The sequence below is a fragment of the Crocuta crocuta genome, unplaced genomic scaffold, assembly GCF_008692635.1.
Source record: "Crocuta crocuta isolate KB4526 unplaced genomic scaffold, BGI_CrCroc_1.0 scaffold417, whole genome shotgun sequence".
NCBI classification, from domain to species: domain Eukaryota; kingdom Metazoa; phylum Chordata; class Mammalia; order Carnivora; family Hyaenidae; genus Crocuta; species Crocuta crocuta.
The window spans coordinates 1,853,957-1,873,817 of record NW_027536463.1 but is presented as its reverse complement, the minus strand read 5'-3'; the positions used below and the strand labels follow the sequence as shown (position 1 = coordinate 1,873,817).

Here is a 19,861-nt window from a genome sequence, read left to right as displayed (position 1 = left end):
TTTTACATTATAAAAACTAATGTGTTAAATAAATGAAAAAAATATACCATTGACAGATAAATGAATAAAACCTTAATTTCACATAGTGAATGTTACTTGTGGATAAATGAAGTAGTCTTTCCACTTACTGTATAGGATGAGTTTAAGTCTAGGAGTTGGGAATTATTGTAAATAAAGTATTGCTGGAAATACCAATCTAAGTTTAACTTAAATAAATGTGGTTTAAAATATGTCATTTCCTCTTAGATATTCTATATGCCACCTAAAATAAATGGAATAATCTTTTTCTTTTACATAATAGACTATGAATGATCATGTTTTACTTAAAAGAATACCTAGTAAGTGGTTCAAAGTTCATGATCGAGTAATATTCAATGTTTTAGTAATGTGTGGATTTAAAATGAGTAGAAACATGAACAAATGTCCCATGCTTCTAATTTGCTTTAGACCTTGTTATAAGACTTTAGAGGAGGTGTTGTGGGTTGGGATGGGACCAGTGGGGTGGGGGGAGGCAGTGAGATAAGGCTATAAATTAAGCTTGATCCCACAAGTCACATGTGCCAAAAATACCTTTCTGTAATATGTATTTAAGACATTTGGAATATTGTTAAATATACCACTCTTTTTATATGTATATGCTTTTTAAACATGAGCTGCATAATAAATGCAAGGTTTCAGTCACATATGTAAGATTAAGATTTTCCATCTTTGAGTTTTTTCTATTGGTTTCTTAAAATAGAATCAAGGCAATACAAAATAGAGATTTGTTTTCCACCTCTGCTTTACTTATCATATTATTTTAATAAAGAGAAGTTATTTTCATTGAACATTACAGAATTTGCCCTTGAGTTACCTTTGAAGATATGATCTATACAAAGAAAGATGGGCATTTTTTCCCTCTCCTTTTAATATTTACCCTTTTGCATGATGCTATTTCATCTTTCCTGTTTTCAAGTGAAACATGTAGCTTTGTTTTATGTGAGCCAGGAACTGAGCAGGAAACTGAAATTGAGAAGATAAAACTCAAGTTAAACATTTTATCTCTTAATTAAACAACAAGGCTTACATCTTTTTAAAGATTACAGATGTCTGTTATGAGCCTAGGTGATGTGAATTTTTTCAAGTCTTCTACAGCCAAAGGCAGCACCTTGGATGCCAAATTTGACTGGTTCAATAGTTACAACAAAGTCGTAATAACTGATTTAATTCCTTGTTAATAGTAATTAAAAGGAAACAATACCAGTAAGTATAAAAATATCCATTAGTTGGGAAATCAGTATTATTGGAGACCATTCTTCTCTATTTTATGCAGGGTCAAATTTGCATCATGTTCTTGGGAATATGTATAGATTTTAATATTACTATCTTGAAGATCGCTGCAGATAAACATAATTACTGCCTTTTGTGATGGTCAAAAGAATATTTTGTGTGCCCAATTTAGCAAGAGATACATATTTTACATGGAAATTGAAACAAATTGAGGTCAATCACTTTTCTTACCCGAAACATTTCTACGCTTGACGTGTTTCTGCAAACTACATCCATCAAGGATATTCTTAAAATAGTTGTATGACTTCTGCCAGAATAAAATGGCAACTTTCTCCTCTTACTTATATCTAATCTTTGTTTTTCCAGAGCGTATTAGCCTTAGGGGCAAACAGTGGTGATTGGTTTTAATTGTAAAAGCTTCACAGAGTATTTCTTGGAGGGTATCCTTGTTTTCCACTGGCTTAGATTCTCTTTCTTCCTTTATCCTTTACCTCTTTAAATGTTCCTAATGTATTTATGTTTTATGCAACCACTGGTCAAATAAATGCACCAAAAAGCAGGTTTATGTAATCTTTTCATTTATTGCTTATTCCTGACAAGGTCCTTCTGTAAGTTACTGAGCCTAGACTAAGCAAATCCCATGATCAGTGTCTCCTACATATTGGGTCATGGCTTTTGCAATAGAGCGTTCCATCTCTTGACCTTTGTTCCCCACTCTTACTTCCACATCTTCCCCCCAACCCCCATGCTGATGCTAAAGTGCTGCCCTGATTCCACACCACTACCTTACAAGCTAAACCGCAGCCTGGAATGTGACATGGGGAAGGTGAAAAATTAGGAGATTAAATGCTTCCTTATAGCAGCAGAAGTGTGTAAGTGTCTCCGTTAACTGCTGTGCTATTTGTTAGCGTTGTACTATATTTGACACTTCAACCGGTGTCTGTATCAGAGAAGTGCCCCGTCCTAGGTGCCTTTGGCTTCTACTGTTTTGTTTCTTCTCCTACTGAAGCTATTGGTTCAGTTTTTACCCAGTTTTAATGACTTCTCCCAATCCTACCTCTGCCATTAGGCTCCAGAGAGCCATCAAACAAGCTTTTGAGGAGAGCATATCTCCCACTCAGGAGAAGAACTCCTGGGGCTGGCTTCTCCATTTTCTAGCCCTCCTCGCCATGGTTGCCACCACAAGGTGCAAGAACCTTCCTACTACAACGAAGTCTGTCTAGTGACTCCACCTCCTCTTCATTAGACGGAATACAAGTTTTAGTTCAGAACCTTATGTCTTCCCAGTATTGATTAGTCTTCTGTGTAGACTCTCAGCCCAGTTCACTGCCTTTAATTTGACCCTTTATAAATAAAAACTCTTAGCTTGTCATTTCCCGTACTTAATGTTGCTTAATGACTCTCTTCTGCTTACAGAATAGAATTCAAGTTTCTTAGAATCATGCAAGGGGCTTCAAAATCTGGTTTCTGCTCATCTTCCTCACTTTTTGGCATTTCCCTGCAAATAATTTTGTGGTTTTCCAAATACGTCAGACCCTTCTGGCTTTGGATTTATACATGCTGTTTGTTCCCCCTGTTTTTCTCCCTCTAGCATGATTTTTAAAATGTCCACATATCCTTTGATGTCTTTCTCTTAATTTATAGTGTATCTCCTCTCAACAAAACCATCTATGAGAGAGATTTTTTTCATCTTTGTGTCCCAGCACCAAGATCAAAGTCTGAATATACTCAGTGGTCAGTAAGTCTTTAAATGAATATATGAGTTAATGAGTTCCCAAATACCTTTCCTCCCTTTTAATCCAAAGCTTGGAACTTTCTTGATTTTACTCTTTATAATTTCTCTCAAATAAGCTTAGGGAGAAAGCTTCATGAAAACTCTTGGAATTTTCTCCAATGGTAGTTCCCAAGTATAAAAACTATAGGCTATATAATTATTTATTATTTATTAAATCTGAATTCAAGTGCTACGTATTTTGTGTCATTGAATACATATTGTAACCTCTCAGTATCTCAGCTTCCCCATCTGTAAAATAAATGCAAAATTATGTTATGGTTAAGACTTTAAAACCAAACTACGTATATAAAAATCTGGAACTCCATTTCCTCATCTGAGAAAGAAATCATTTAGATTAAATGACTTTCTACATCCCTTGCAGCTTTCAGATTTAGGAGACATGAACTTTGGTCCCTGTTCTCTTACTATCTGTGACTTTGAGAAGACATTTTCAGGTCCTCTCTCTGCTTTTAGCTAAAAATAGAATGGTTGTACCAGATGAACTATAAAGAATCTTATAATTTAAGTTTACTTGATCATCTGTTATCTAAATCTATACCTCCTTTTCCTTTCTTTTGTATATACTTATTACCATGCAGTTTCCCAGGTTTGTTTTTAAAATTATTGACAAAGAAATCTAATTTCAACAGGGGAAAGTGTTCTAGATTTACGGATTTACAGGCTAGGAGCTGGTAGGTAACAGGATATTTAGTATCTTGGTCAAATTCCAAACACAGAAGTAAGTTTTGGTGTGTTGATTTTCTGATCTGCACAATTCTGTACCAACTACTTGTAAAGACTTCAAAAAATTTTTTTCAATTAAATAGCAACATGGCAGTTTTAGAAATTTCTAGCACCCATTCTGTCCCAGAAACATCAATCTGAACAATTCCTACAATAAAAATACATTTACAAGAGCTAAGGATTCCAGCTGAGGATTTACAGTACCCGTATGAAGCAGGTACTATACTATATTTTTGTAGAGACATTGAGTCGATAGCAGATGACCTCAATCTTTTCACTAATGTAGAAAGTAAAGCAATTTCCTGAGCAGATACATTTCCCAGGGAATTGTTAAGAAAATGAAGATGCACCACGACCAAGAGAGTGAAGGGAAGAGACACAGGTAGGAAAAGAAGTAAAGGATTGGTAAGTAGTTAGGTGGACAACTCAGTTCAGATACCATCTTGTTTTGGGGCCCCAGGGTGGCTCAGTTGGTTAAGCTTCAGACTTTGGCTCAGGTCCTGATCTTGCGGTTCATGATACTGAGCCCCACAGTGGGCTTTCTGCTACCAGTGCACAGCCCATTTCCTCTGTCTCCCCCTCTCTCTCTGTGCCTTCCCTGCTCATGTGCAGGTTATTTTTCTCTCTCTCTCTTCCTCTCCCCCCAAAATAAATAAACATTAAAAAACTTAAAAGAAACAGATATAGTATTGTTTTAAACTGTAGTTGATTATCAAATGAACGTGATTGAAAGAAGTCAAATAGTATGTTAGCACCTAAAGAAAAAAGACAATTGCCCTAGTTTCCCCATTCCCCATGCCTCTTTCCAGGAGAAAAATGCCTCTTTCCAGGAGAAAAATGCCTTGAACTGTTTCTAGATAACATGCTTACAGTGTCACTCCTTGATTTTATAAAACGCATGGTCTTCTACACATTAGCCTTTCATTTGCTTCTATGGAGAAGGATCTAGGTGTGATAGTATGCCACAGAACCCTTCCTCCATTTCACTCACTTGGCGTATTCACCTTCCTTGAGAGTATTGACTCTCTATGTTACACATTTTCTTCAAGGGAGAGCCTCAAGTTTGGAATGAGGGCTTTCTTGTAGAAGTTACTTTTTCCTGATGATGGTAATTACCTCCTAAAATGCTCTGTTATCCTTCTGATCCAATACGACCTTTGCCACCACCATCCCCCAAGACCTGTGACCTAATTCTTATCCCGGAACATCTCTTAAACTTCTTCCTGGAAATTCCCTTTGTCCCTCAGTTGTCAGACCAGCTATTTACTCAATCCTCTGCCTTCTGATTTCTTGGTTTACTTCCTTACCTAGGAGTTTCTGTTCTGGGAGTTCTTTGAACTGCTTAGGAAAGGATAAAAGGCAAGTAAATTTTGGGAACTTGCAGACATCAAAATGTCTTTATTTTCATTCTTCAAAATGCGTTTGCATACAGAATTGCACTTGGCAATCCTTTTCCCTCAGATTTTTAAAGAGATTGCTTACGTGTCTTCTAAATGCCCAGTGTTCTGACTTGTGTGTGACATTACTCCCAAGTCCACCGGAGGCTTTTAAGATCTTCTGTTTATTCTTGATACTCTGCAACTGTGTGAAGACAGACAGGTAGGACATGGCCTATGGCCATTTCAATCCAGCGAGCTACGCTGGCTTACTTCTTGTACTCTGGAGACTTATATCCTTCACTTCTGGATAATACTCATGCATTCTGTCCTTATTTCCCCATTTTGTTTCTGGATTTATTTTGCTTTCCCCACAAATCCCTTCCAATGAATGGTGGATCTGTTCTGTTCCTGGGATGGTGCTCTCTTGGTTCCTGTACTGATGCCATTACTGTGCATTACGGTGATATTCAAACCGCCTGCTGACTGTGTTATTTCTTTTTTTTCTTTTTTAATGCTTTATTTATTTCTAGGAGAGAGAGAGAGACAGCATGAGCAGGGGAGGGTCAGAGAGAGAAGGAGTCACAGACTCTGAAACAGGCTCCAGGCTCTGAGCTGGCAGTCAGCACAGAGCCCGACGCGGGGCTCGAACCCACAAACCGCGAGATCATGACCTAAGCGAAAGTCGGACGCTTAACCGACTAAGCCACCCAGGCGCCCCTGACTGTGTTATTTCTACAACCATTGCTTAAATTTTCCTTATTGCTACCTTTTATTTCTTTATATGACTTTATGATGTTCTGTTTCTCTAGTTTCATGATGGAATATCTTGCCTTAGTTGTTTGAACACAGTAATTACAAAAATATTTAGTGGTTTTTATTCCCTTTTCTTATATCTATCCTTACTGTCTCCTTGCCTGTTTTAAATTATGTCATGCATGTCAGAGGTGTACCTCAAATGTTTGGTGATTGTCCATTTATATTTAAAATTGTGGTGTATATGGGGCGCCTGGGTGGCTCAGTTGGTTAAGCATCCGACTTTGGCTCAGGTCATGGGCCCACAGTCGTGGGTTCAAGCCCCATGTTGGGCTCTGTGCCGACAGCTAGCTCAGAGCTTGGAGTCTGCTTCATGTTCTGTATCTCCCTCTCTCTCTGACCCTCTTCTGCTCACGCTGTCTCTCTTTCAGAAATAAATGAAACATTTAAAAAATGTAAAATTTTGGCATATAAATACAGTTCTCCTTCTAGAGTTTCATTGACCAATATGGTGGCCACTAGCCACGAGTGACTATTGAGAACTTGAAATAGACTTAGTCCAAACTGAGATGTGCTCTTTTACTTTTATGACAGTAAAATGAAAACCAGACTTGTAAGGCTTCGTATAAAAATAATGGAAAATATCTCCTTAATAATTTTATCTCAATTATTATGTTATAATAATGATAATATAATTCATATATTAATACATGATTTATATATACAGATTACTGTTATAGTTAAGAGGATAATATTTTTGATATTGGGCTAAATGATACATTAATATTAAAACTCGTATCACGCATTTATTTATGCTTTTCATGTTACTAGTGGACATTTCAAAAGCCCTTACAAAACGAGGCTTATGTTCTGCTTCTATTGGACAGTGACACTATAGAGGGATCAAGTAAGTGTCTTGGCCATTTCATTTTCCTCCCCCATTGCCCACCTTCGCTAGGAAGTGATATCATGTTTTCTTTTATACCAGTCAGTTCTCCCAGAAAGGAAGCTTGTCATGTCTTGCTTTCTAAACTCTGGAAGTAGCAATAAAAAAGGAAATCAATATGTGGAATTTCACTTAAAGTTATTTCAGCACAGATCTCCCTCATGCCCCTAACCGAGCTTCCGGTTTTTAAATCCGGAGTTCTTGGCTCAGTGTTGTCAACGAAGAAACGCCCCACCTTTTAACAGCGTGAGGAAGGAGAGTGAGTGGGCTGAGTGGAGTATTTGAAGAGATCGAGGGTGTAGAACTTAGAAAGATAGTCAACGAAGTTAGACTCTGCTTCCCATGCCCCCCCGCTCCCTGCATGCTGCTGGTTCATGATCCTATCTGGAATTATTTAGCAGATTCTTTTTGCTTCCTATTGGCTTTCTGTTCTCAGCAGAGATGTTGAGAATCTGACATTTTAGGGTCCATTATCATGAGTTCATTTGCTTTCTAAATATTGCCTTATTTTCTGGCTTCTCTCCTCTAAATATCTGGGTGGAACACATGTGTTCATGTTTCTGTAAATTCTATTACTTTCATTTTAATGAAATTTCAGGTGCATGTGAAAATGGATTCAATGCCATGAAGGGTATGCATTTCTTTAAAGGGAGAAAACATTACATGGTACAGTTTCAAAATCAAGGTTTAAAATAAAAAGCAAGTTCAATTTTCCATCACTCCAGGAAACAAAATGGTCTATCTTGATGAAGGAATGTGAACTATAAAATCCATTCATATCAAACAAAGTAAAGCTATCATGGTAACCTCGAGAGGGTTTGCATTTGTCTTGGCAGGAATGAGCCTTCACAGCTGGAAACTTTGGGAATGGCTGTCTATTGCTGAAATGGAAAAGGAGCTTCAGAGTCACAAACTCAGGTGTGCAGATATGAAATTCCCATTTTTGTAATTTGATTTTTATGTCAAACCTGCATTCTATCTGATCCAGCGTATTTCATATAGCCACTTCTAAGAAACTCCCAATGTTTTATATTTCTCAGCCAATTCAGACCTAAACTCTCAATTATAGAATTCTCAGTAGATGAGAATTCTCTAAGCTGGTGGCTGTGGCTTTCCCTGTCCCGGTCATGAGCACTTGGCAGATAATGGCCCTGTTTTCCTCAGTTTACTTACACATCCATGTAGGGCCTTGAGCACAGTGGTAAGGTCCCAGGAGCTGAGAAAATGTCAGTTTGTTCTGCCATGTTTTAACCAGAGGTCTGAAAATCACTTCGTCTTTTCCTTCATAATTTTCTGTCAGATTATGCTCAGGCATTTAAGTTTCCCATCACAGAGTTTAAAAATACTTCCCTCTACCCGGAAGGTCAAACCAGGCTTTGATGTTCCACATGCCTTTTTTCAACCATACCAATGACAGTGCTAAATGCTTTAAGCAGTTACCTGATTTTATTCTCTGGGAACCTCACTTCCTTCTACTTATTTATATTCAACTAATCTTCTAGGGAAGATAAAGAATCTGAGTTCTGTGAACATACTCTTAGGACTTCATGTTTTTGTTTCCTACATTTTCCAGTTTTTATGATATGATGAAATGATACTGTGAGATGTTAGCCCACATGATTTTAACCCTCCTACCCTCCTCCTTCTCTCTGAGCCACAAAATAGGAAGCTGCAAATTGGGGAAGGACCTTGAGTGAAGACAAGAAATGGACTTTATGTGACTATTCAGTGTTAATAAAGATCTGAAAATCAGTTATGATCAAACTGACCTTTTGTTATTAACATTATTTCAAGGTAGAAAGAAGGGCAATACACGTGAAAAAGGTGGGAACACAGGAGCTTAGATGTGGAGGAATCCCGGAGAGCTACGGCAGTCCCTTTTGCCACAGACACTTTCCTAAAGGCAAGCTTTCTCCCCTCCCCCCCCACAGGCAAATATGAGGCGTTCAGAGCGGAGGCATGCCTCGGAGAGAACAGCCTCAGAAAACATTGCGCCCATAATGGCTCCAGAGCTGTGGTGTATCATGGGCTGTGTGTGATGTGTAGGCAGCTGTTGAGAAGCAGATTCACAGCGCTCCTGGGACCTTACCACTGTGCTCAAGGCCCTACACGGTTGTGTAAGTAAACTGAGGAAAACAGGGCCATTATCTGCCAAGTGCTCATGACCGGGACAGGGAAAGCCACAGCCACCAGCTTAGAGAATTCTCATCTACTGAGAATTCTATAATTGAGAGTTTAGATCTGGAATGGCTGAGAAATATAAAACATTGGGGGTTTCTTAGAAGTGGCTATATGAAATACGCTGGATCAGATAGAATGCAGGTTTGACATAAAAATCAAATTAAAAAAATGGGAATTTCATATCTGCACACCTGAGTTTGTGACTCTGAAGCTCCTTTTCCATTTCAGCAACAGACAGCCATTCCCAAAGTTTCCAGCTGTGAAGGCTCACTCCTGCCAAGACAAATGCAAACCATGATAGCTTTACCTTTGATATGAATGAATTTCATAGTCCACATTCCTTTGTCAAGATAGACCATTTTGTTTCCTGGAGTGATGGAAACTTGGACTCGGTTTTTATTTTAAACTTTGATTTGACTTCGAAACGTTATCATGTAACGTTTTCTCCCTTTAAAGAAATGCTCACCCTTCTAGGTGGCATGAGACCCTCTGGCATTTCTGTGGTCTCTTTGAAGCTGACTGTGTGTACACACATGTGCATATGCAATTTGATCATATAATTGTGCCATCGAGATGGTATAACAACACGAAGTTTTCAAATGACTGCTACAGAGGAAATGTAGCATTTTGGAAGCTAATAATTATTCCAATAGTATCATTTGACAAGTACATCAATGTTCCTCCATATTTGGAGTTATTGGAGCATTCTGTTGTTGGCAGACAAAAGCATCCTAAGTGATACAGCCATAGCTCTGCTCTCTCGGACCAAGAGTCAAAAACCTAACCGGTCAGTCCTTTGGCCTCTCAGTACTTTGATTCTTTAGCTATTTGTTACACAGGGAGAGTGGTAACACCTCAAATGTTGTTAGACTCATTTAGACACCTATAAAGTAAAGTTCTTGGAATGGTGTTCGGTCTGTAACAAGCACCCTCAGTGTTAGTATAACATGACACAATTTGGGTTTTACAAAAAAAAAAAAAGCCTCTGATAAGATCATTTCACAAGGTAAATACAAGGTGATATTGCTAGAAATAAAAACAATGATGTGATTATTTAAAAAGTCAACCAACACATATCAATGCTACGTCACCTGCCCTGCAATCAGATTCTGGAGATAAGTGTGGTGACTTTTGAAAGCACTCAGCAGAGAGAACTCTGCTTGTAGTAGCCTAAAGGAGGAGGGGCACAAGGTACCCTTTCGGTGGGATTTACAACTAGGTTTGAATAATTATTTGTCCGGTTGTCTCATTCTAGGAGCTTGCCCATATATCTGAACACTTATTTGTGGGTTTATAATTGGACTGGGTGTAGCTCAGAGAAAGAGGAGTCTAGTCCCTGCCTTCAGGGAGTTTGGGAGTTACCTCTTTGATAGAGGGAAGCAAGAGTTAGCTTCTGATTACCTAATCCAGTTGAGCAATAAAGAGTGACAGACTCCAGGATAAAGTGCCTGACAGAGGTCAGAGTGGGGGTTGCGTGTGAGAGTGGCCTATCCTCACATAGCCTCTGTGTCTTGTAATGAGAGCCTGGACAGGACTCTGACCAGAAAGCGCTATATTTGAGTGGCATCTGTAGGAGCAGATGTTAAAATGAGTAATCTGGGGTTCGAAAAAGACTTCTAAAGTGGGAGAAATGAAGGATGTAAGAAGACAATCCGTGCTTTTAGAAAGCCAGTGTCCCTGACCTAATGCTACAACGTAGGCTTTCCACATTTCAAGAAGGTTTTATTGTGAAAAATAGAAGGGCTGAGAAATTTTTATTTAAAAGTATTTTTCCTCTGCTTTCAAATGGAAACGTATCCCTACCCACACATTTAATTTCTTTATATAAGAATGCATCACTAAATTTTTATCTTTTGTGAATCAGCATTTGTACAACCTCAGGTTTCTTATTTCCTGAGGGATAAATATGACTGTTTGCTTTCTCTAAAGCCTGCCATTCACAGTAAGATGATATGTTTTATCCAGAGTAAGACATACACAAATATACTCAGATCTTCTTAAAATTTACTTAATACAGCAAAGAAATCCATAGCTGTCATAAGCATGTGCCTTTTGATATGTTTAGCCTGATTAGTTTTAGATTCAAAAATCATTAAAGTGCTTCCAAAGTTAAATATGCCCCTAACTTTGAGCCTTCATTATTTTCCAAATTAATTAATTTAATTTAATTGGTATGTTTATCAGTTTATTGGTATGTCAACATATTTACTCTCATTTTCTAAATTTAAATGACCTTCCATTATCTGTGAAGGTATGGAACAGCCAAAGATGTTATAAAATGTATCCGGTTTGTTGTTGTTTTTTTCAGCATTAAGTAAAATTTTGGAGCTTTGAGGAAGAATTTTTAGTTCTGTATTGGACTTGCTTATGCAAAGTGATAACTCTTGACAACTTAGTACAAACTGCTTTTGAATTTTAAGGAGAAACCACATTTTCCTCCTAACAATGCCTGAACTTAGGCATGCAATTAATTTGAACTTAATTTCCCTTAATCTTGTTTTGAGGTTGCCAGCAACAACTTTTTATATTTTCTTCCTTAAGGTCACTAGCTTTCTCCTAAAATTGCTCTTTTTAAAGACGGAGAAATAAATTCTGCCTTTAACCTTTCTGTGTTGGCCAATACGTGGTAGGCAATCTCTGACTTCTGCTTGCGGAAGAAGCTGGAAATATTAATTCCTCTGTGAAGGGTGACATCTCTCCTTCTGAAACCTCCCCCTCTGTGTGCACTCCACAGGGCCATAAACCTTACATTAGACCACCTATTGTATTCTTATAATGAGTTTTCTGTATGACTATCTCTCATTCCGTGAAGATAAATTTTGTTTTATTTACCTTCATAATGTCTGGACCCAGAGATTCCAGTGCTAAGAGGAATCGTTTAGTAAGATAAATTTCTTCACACTCTTATTTAATTTAACTATAATCTCTATGTAAGAGTGAAGTAAAAAATTTTGAAGCCTCAGAGTAGCACAGCAAGACGTGTCTGCTGAGAGCTTTATATTGGCAAAAGGTAAAGACTTAGATCTGGGCAAGGAACTGTTTGTATAGGACGATGTATCCTTATGTCTTCCTACTAATCTTTGATACTGCTTGTCATTTGGATGCATAAACTCAGGGTCATCCATTTCACACGGATGCTGAAAATTTTACCGTGTATCTAATTTTCTTAGTTTTCCATGTGTTATCTCCTCTGTAAAAAGTGGCTAATAATACCCAATTAGAGAAATTTTGTGGACTTCAATGACACGTGAAAACATTGAGTATGACACCTGGCCCATGGTATAAGGTTAACAAAATTTTCTTTCTCCTTTACTCTTTCCTAGAACTATTCAAATTGTCCTATGTGAAAGGGAAGAAATAGAGTATATTAATCAAATAAAAATGTTTTATTTTCATAGTCAATAATTAAATTTAAACAATGTTTAAAATGTTTAAATATTTAAAATAAAATTTGAGAAGTCTGAAGAGCAGAAAACAGAATAATTGTTTTTTTTAATTTTTTTAACATTTATTCATTTTTGAGAGTGAGAGAGTGCAAGTGGGGGAGGGGCAGAGACAGAGGGAGACAGAATCCAAAGCAGGCTCCAGACTCTGAGCTGTCAGCTCAGAGCTCAACGTGGGGTTCGAACCCTCGAGCCGTGGAATCATGACCTGAGCCAAAGTCAGACGCTTAACCAACTGAGCTAGCCAGACGACCCCAGAATAGTTTTAAAAAATCAACTTCACTCTAGTAACAGGACATTTGATTGCATGACAATCAAAAAGAGGTATAAATTATTCTAATTATCCAGGAATTGAACATTAACTTGATGAGCATTGCTGAAGAGGAACAAAGAATAATGACATACACACAAAATGAAAGCAATGCTTCAGCCTCTATCAAAACAACCTGGAAGAAGATATGCGAAAAGTGGTAAAAAACTGGTGAAAATAAGGAGAAAAAGAAAGCAATGTTTTTGGAAAACCATTAGGGCAATGTAGAATAAGCATTTCCAACTCTCTGGGTCTCTGTAACCTCTTTTGCTCAATTATCAGGACCAGATGATTCCTAAGATTCCTTCAGAAATGTCTGCAGTATAAAGGTCATGAACAGAGAGAAGAAATGTGTCATGTGTAGAAGTGGGTGAAAGGTCTTTGAACTAAGAGTAGCAGCTATTAATATCTGAGCAAATGTGGATGTTCTGGGAGCCCAGGAAACTTTGTGATCTTCTACTGTAGAATATTTCTTTAGAATTGTCCTCTGTATGTGAGCTACGTCCCCAGAATGTGAGCACCTTGCAGGTAGGCACTGCTGACCTATCCAAGTTGATCTGAGCGTATTCTATTACTGCTTTGTCTTAATAAATACTGGTAGCCTTCAACAACTAACAGCGGGGAGAGCTATAAATCTCCCTCTTAAAACAGATAAAGTGAAAGTTCTCTCAGACAGGCTTCTAACTGAAGCAGATGAGCACCAAGCAGGAACGCAACCTGTTGCTCATGCGCCATGAAGCCTTCATGCTCTGTACTTTTCAGTGTCTCAGTAGTTAGTTCTCGCATGGACAATTCAGAGGCATGTGCTTAGCATGCTAAACAATGGAATTCACCTAACCATCCTGTCAGACAGCTGGGGATGCCCCCAAATCAGAAGCTACACAATGGGCCATTTTCTCAACTGAGCCTTAGGCAACTGGGCTTGGTGGGTCTTATAGCCTATGATCTAAGAGTAGGGAGTTAGCCATATTTCTAGCCAACTCCTGAATCTTTGAGGCCATTCGTTTCATCACTGAGAACCTCATTATTATTTTTTATAGAGTTTCAGATTTTAGGAGATAAAGGTAACCAAACTGTAGATTTTAACTACATGCTAAATAGGTCTAGAATGAATGTTCACAACCAGGGTAGCACCCCACTTTAGAAGGTGGATTGAAAGTGCTCAGTACTCACACATTGTATTTTTTCTTTTTTGTCTGTTTCAAGTTTTTATTTAAATTCTAGTTAGTTAATGTATAGTGCATACATTGTATTTTATATGGAAGTATTTGAAGTGCATTGCAGAAAACCTCGTGGTAGGAAACATGCTTTCTTCTTCTTTGTGGCAGAGTTCTTGGAACACAGTGACCCCATGATAAATCTTCATCGAATACTTGTATGTATAATGATGCATATATCATCGACAGTAATCCCTAGTAAATTGCTGCCTAAGTGATGTGAGAAAAATCGTATTTTTTTTTGTCTCATTTATCTTCTATTGCCTTGATTTGTTTTTGGAGTGTCTTTACTTTTTTATTCTAATAAATTGCTTACATAATAGTACACCCACCAAATATTGATATCTTAGTTCTTATAAGGCAAAAGAATCTCATAACTATTGTAGACCCCAACTTGTTCATTTTGCAAGGCCCTGCCCAATACACCTCTTCTCGCCAGCGTTCACACACTAGAATGTTCATCGACGCTTTGTTTCTTCTCCTAAAGAGAAGTGTGCATGTTTTTATCAGCTTCCTAGGAGGACTGTAAAGTCCTATTACAAAGACACTGGATGAAAAGAGTCAAGGGAACGGCTATGAGAAAATAAGTAGGGATATCCCTAGAGAGGGACCTGCTTCTGTGTTCTTTTAAACGTCACAGCGTAATTGTTTCTCTCTCTCTCTCTCTCTCTCTCTTTATTTTTTTTTAAAGAAAGAACCAGGGTGAGGAGTAGCTCACTTGCAAGCTGGGGAGGTTGGCAAACACTGGCGGCAGAGCTTACTTTGGTTCAGCAATCATCCTGCCTCAGTGGTATGCCTCACTGTCACTCAGAACGCCACAGCCATTCTTGGATACTTGGAGGTGGGGCTCACAGCAGTCAGCAGTGATTTGACCCAGCGCTTGGGGCAAACATAACCACAGTTATCAGTGTTAATTCCATTGTCTTCCAACCAGCATTTTGCAAGTGAATTAATATTGGAGGATTTGCACTTTTTCATCGGACTTCAAGCTGGTAATTACGCTTATGTAATCACTGTGAAGTTTTCTAACCTAACAATGTAGGACTCAAGACTGGTTCCTGTAATACTAAAATCTTACTCTGATCTGGTTTTTTGCTTTCTTCTTATCCAGTTTAAGCTCTACCTGCATTTCTTTCTTTTCTCGGGGACTATTTGAGATACAGATCTCCATGCACCCTGTCCCAAGCTTTTTGATAAGAAGTTGTATCCAAAGGAAAATAGAAGGAGTTGGTCAGGTGTAGTAACTTTACTATGATCTTGCCAGTAATAATGACCACACTAAGTGATAAGAGGATATTAAAAAATATATATAGAAGCATTGAAACCCTCCAATAAACATATGGTTATATACATGCAGCAGTGGAGGAATATCTTAATAGAGCAACAACATACTAAAAGAGCAAATTCATGCACAGTTCTTTTGTTCTTAAGAATATCGAAGCCCAGGAAGACTGTTAAACTGCAGATGAATTTTTATAATTGCCTGAAGAGGCAATTATAATATCATTATGCAAGTTTTGGACTCTCTTGTATTAAGATTGTAAAGCAGAGTGGGTGTCTCCCGGTCTTGGAGAAAGAAGAATCTATCCTTTCCCATTTAGAATCAACAGTAATCAGTAGAGATCACAGGCAGAGATTCTACTGGTGACATTCCTGGTTTGTCTCTAGTCAACAGATGGCTTACTGAGACTTGCTTGAGAGGTGACATGTCAATTTGATTTTACACTCAGGTTACAAAACTCTGCCTTCATATTGTATACCTGACAGATTACTGAATCTTTGATGTAACAACTAACAGGATACAGGAAGTAATGTTAGAAAATTAACCATTAAATTATAACCAGTTTTTAATTTGCACATCATTCCTCCAGTGTTTTAAGAGTTAGCCACATGGAATTATAATGGGTGTCGGAGACCAGGTACCAGAATTAGGGAAAATTTTACAGATTTCAGACCTAATCATTTTACTGGTCACATACAACCATTTCTAGTAATGTCATTTTATTTTGACCTGCATTGTGATACAGTGTTGTGTAGGAACAAACGATATCTGTCTGTGTGCCTTAACTCTATTTCACTCTGATTATCACAAATAGTTGGAAAGTGAGCCTTGTGAATTAAAAGATTTCGAGGCAGTGGTTTGCCTTGGTGGGTATTGTGTGAGGACAAGAGACTACGGAGAGTGGTTGACATAGACAGGGGGCAGGAAATGCTAATATAACCTCATTCAAAGAATTCCTAACCTTGCTTGTACCTCAGACTTATACACTGCTTTTGAGATTTGGGTGATTAATTATTTAAGCATTCTAGACAAGCCATAATTAAACATTTCAATACAAGATCACAAGTAATTACTGATTTACAATTACATATGTTACCTAAGTATAAATAGTTAGAAAACAAAAAAAAAAAAAATGAAATGACCTACTGTGTGGTAATGCTACTGAACAGATATATTTTTATACTAAAAGGCAAGGACTTTATAAATGCTGACATTATGTAAGTGACCTTGTCTTTAGAGCGTTGGATTGTGCGTGGTATATTGTTTGTTTACTCAACAAACATTTGGCTGCCCAACACATACTAGGTACTGATAATTTTCTGTACCTAATTTCATCCACTTAGCACTTTGATAATTCCCCACCACAAATATTATTTGATAAATTAAATGGATATCAACACAGGGACATTTTATAGAGGGTCACTACTCTACTAGGTCATCAGGGAACCCCCCCACTGAATCTGGTACCACAAGTTTTCATATTTCTCCCTTAAGGATGATGAAAGATCAGTGGATTCCTAAGTATCTGAAGTCTGTGGAGCCTCGGGTTGCTTAGAAACAGTGAATATGGGCTTGCTATGGCAACCCAATTTATCAGTGAACGAAAAGCCAGTTTAGCTGGCATCGTGCCACATCTCCATACTTTGCTGGTAAGAATATTCAGATCCTCTATTGTATCAGTTATTTTTTTTATTATTTACATAAGCAAAGTAAATACATCACAAATTACCAAATTCTGAAATAGGAACTTATAGTTTATAATGGATAGCAACTGCATGGAAAGTAAGCTGAAATTTACTACGTAATGCTATTTCAAATTTATTATGTCTGCTGGTTACTATCCCATTGCCTAACTTGCTTTTATATGTAGGATTTTAATTACATTGAAAGCATGAGAGAGCTAGACTAGTAAAGTATATAATTTATGTGATAAAAAAGTTCCTGTAAATTTGACTTAGAATAAAAATTCCATAAGGACAATCTATAAATTTTTCTATGTAATGTACATTTTAGTGATACTTTGATTTCATATTCACTGTTTGCCTATAAATAGAATAAATGCGTTTCACCATATTTTTAGAAATCTTATGCTTTAAGTGATACACCGTGTAATCTGACACACAAAATGTATTAGAGAATTAACTTCCTTGAAAAACACATTTTTATAATAACAGAAAAGACCTCCGAGTTTTACTCTCCTCCTCAGTATGAGGATTTGCTCCTTGGGGTACATTTTTCACTATTTTGGCCTTTGTGATTTTAGACGGGTTTTCCGATTTTAATGACAACTTTTCATTTTGTTTTTACATCCTCATGCTGTCTAAGACTGTAGCCTGTGCACCTCTTCATAGGTGTTTTATTTACCTTATCTCCCTATTGATTCCAACTCTTGTATGTTTGTCACAGTCCGTGGCGGAGGCGGGGCTGGCAGCCTCTCCTGAGACAAGAATGCTACCAGGTTCTGCTCACTGTCCTTTTCCCCCGGGTTTTGGCATTTATGCGTTCTGTTTTGATATTTAAGAGTTCATAGTATTAAAGGTTCTCTTGAGAGTAAACCAAAAAAAAAAAAAAATCAGTCTGACTCAGATTGCCGTGGGATAAGGAAGGATACGTGGGGTGATATTTTCCATTTTTTTCTTTGAACTTTATTCATTTTTATAGACTTCTGAATTGATCTTTTTTTTGAGTCTTCTAGCGTGTCTATTTAGCTGAGCAACGCCCGTCTTGAAGATAATATGTGTCATGTCACAGATGGAAACAAGTACAAAGACAGAACTTAAACAGAGATGGAACTTCAGCCATTTTTCTTGAGCTAACTGCTCTCAGAACAGAGAAGCCATTTCTCAGAAGGGCTTGTTTAAAGTCTCCAATGACTGGTCCATACTAACACCCTTGACAAAGATCCATTCTGAAGTCAGATAAAGGCCCACTGTCTTTTAACAAAATAAATGAGCAGTCCAGACAAATCCTCTAAACAACCGAGAGGAATCAAACTATTAGCAAAGGGATCACAGGGGCGCCTGGATGGCTCAGTCGGTTAAGCGTCCGACTTCGACTCAGGTCATTATCTCACGGTTCGTGGGTTCGAGCCCCGCGTCGGGCTCTGTGCTGACAGCTAGCTTAGAGCCTGGAGCCTGCTTCAGAGTCTGTGTCTCCTGTGCTGGACCCTCCCCTGCTCTCTCTCTCTCTCTCTCTCTCTCTCAGAAATAAATAAATAAATAAAAACATTAAAAAAACAAAATTTAGCAAGGGATCACATCAGTTAGTTTATAAAAAAGATTGCCATGTAAAAAATTAGAGTATAATATTCAGAAGATTTGGCAAAAATTTGAATAGGCAAAATAATACAATCACTTATTAATGATCTACCTTTAATACTGAATAATGGTTTTTGGTGTGAATTATTTTAACAAATTTTAGAAATCTTCATTTTAATAAATATATATATGTATTCTTTGATATGGAAACATAAACACAATTGGTATATAAGATCATTTAAAATGTTTTGGGGTGGTTCCTGGGTGGCTCAGTCCATTGAGCATCAGACTCTTTTTTTTTTTTAATCTTTTATTTATTTCTAGGAGAGAGAGAGAGAGAGAGACAGCGTGAGCAGGGGGAGGGTCAGAGAGGGAGACACAGACTCCGAAACAGGCTCCAGGCTCTGGGCTGGCAGTCAGCACAGAGCCCGACGCGGGGCTCGAACCCACGAACCGCGAGCTCATGACGTGAGCGAAAGTCAGACGCTTAACCGACTAAGCCACCCGGGCGCCCCGAGCATCAGACTCTTGATTTCAGCTCAGGTCATAATCCCAGGGGTGTGGAATTGAGTACTGCATGGGGCTAAGCATGGAGCCTGCTTAAGATTAGCCGTCTCTCTCTGTCCCTCTCCCCTGTTCATGCTCTCAACCGTAATAATAAAAATAAACATTAAAATGCTTGGTAAAAGGTTACTGTGTAGGAGTTTTTCATCCTTGTATTGCAGTTACTCAATAAGTATGTATAGAATGACAGAAGTAAAGTCCTTTGTAAGAATTTTTTAAAAATGTTTTTTAAAAATGGCCTTGAATGAGCCACCCAGGCACCCCAAGAATATTTTCTAATGTGGAAGAATCAGACTATTTGTTTAATACATGCAGCTTTTTGCTTAAAGCAGACCACACTTGTTCTTTGTTTAATTTCCCTCCTGGTGTTTACGAAATATAAAAAAGGCACACGTATTCAATAACATTCCTTTTAAACTTGATGTCAGATAACCTGGAAAAGCTAAGATAACCTCCTGTCCTACCAAATTATATAATATACCCATGTTTATTTTTGATCTATCCTGTGACATCTACAGTATAGGTTCTTCAGTGTCTATTCAATGTGTATTTGAACATCTATTATGTGTCAGTCACTATTTTAAAATCTAGGATATAAAAACCACTAGCAACACAGTTCCCAGTAAATACATCACAGGGAGCTTCATTGTCACCTTCACCCTTGCAACTCCTGAATGAACAAATAAATGATGAACTGAGCTTTTTATAACACATTTTATGAGTATACCACTAAAGTGTTCTG

The 19,861-nt window shown here is 37.7% G+C and overlaps 1 protein-coding gene across 11 annotated transcripts in view; it reads left to right on the top strand.

The window, feature by feature from the left end:
* The window catches only part of CD36 (CD36 molecule (CD36 blood group)), a 182,960-nt gene that overhangs the window by 108,467 nt on the left and 54,632 nt on the right, over positions 1 to 19,861 (top strand). For 2 of the 11 annotated variants that reach the window (XM_077748509.1, XM_077748500.1), the window contains exons 1-2: positions 7,702 to 7,783; positions 8,797 to 8,982. The exons of 7 other annotated variants lie outside the window; for them this stretch is intronic. The gene's annotated coding sequence lies outside the window, so the exon portion shown is untranslated. Of the gene's footprint in view, positions 1 to 5,087; positions 5,147 to 5,246; positions 5,387 to 7,701; positions 7,784 to 8,796; positions 8,983 to 19,861 lie in introns of those variants that run through there. 2 more of the 11 variants (XM_077748505.1, XM_077748507.1) reach the window with 2 other exon arrangements.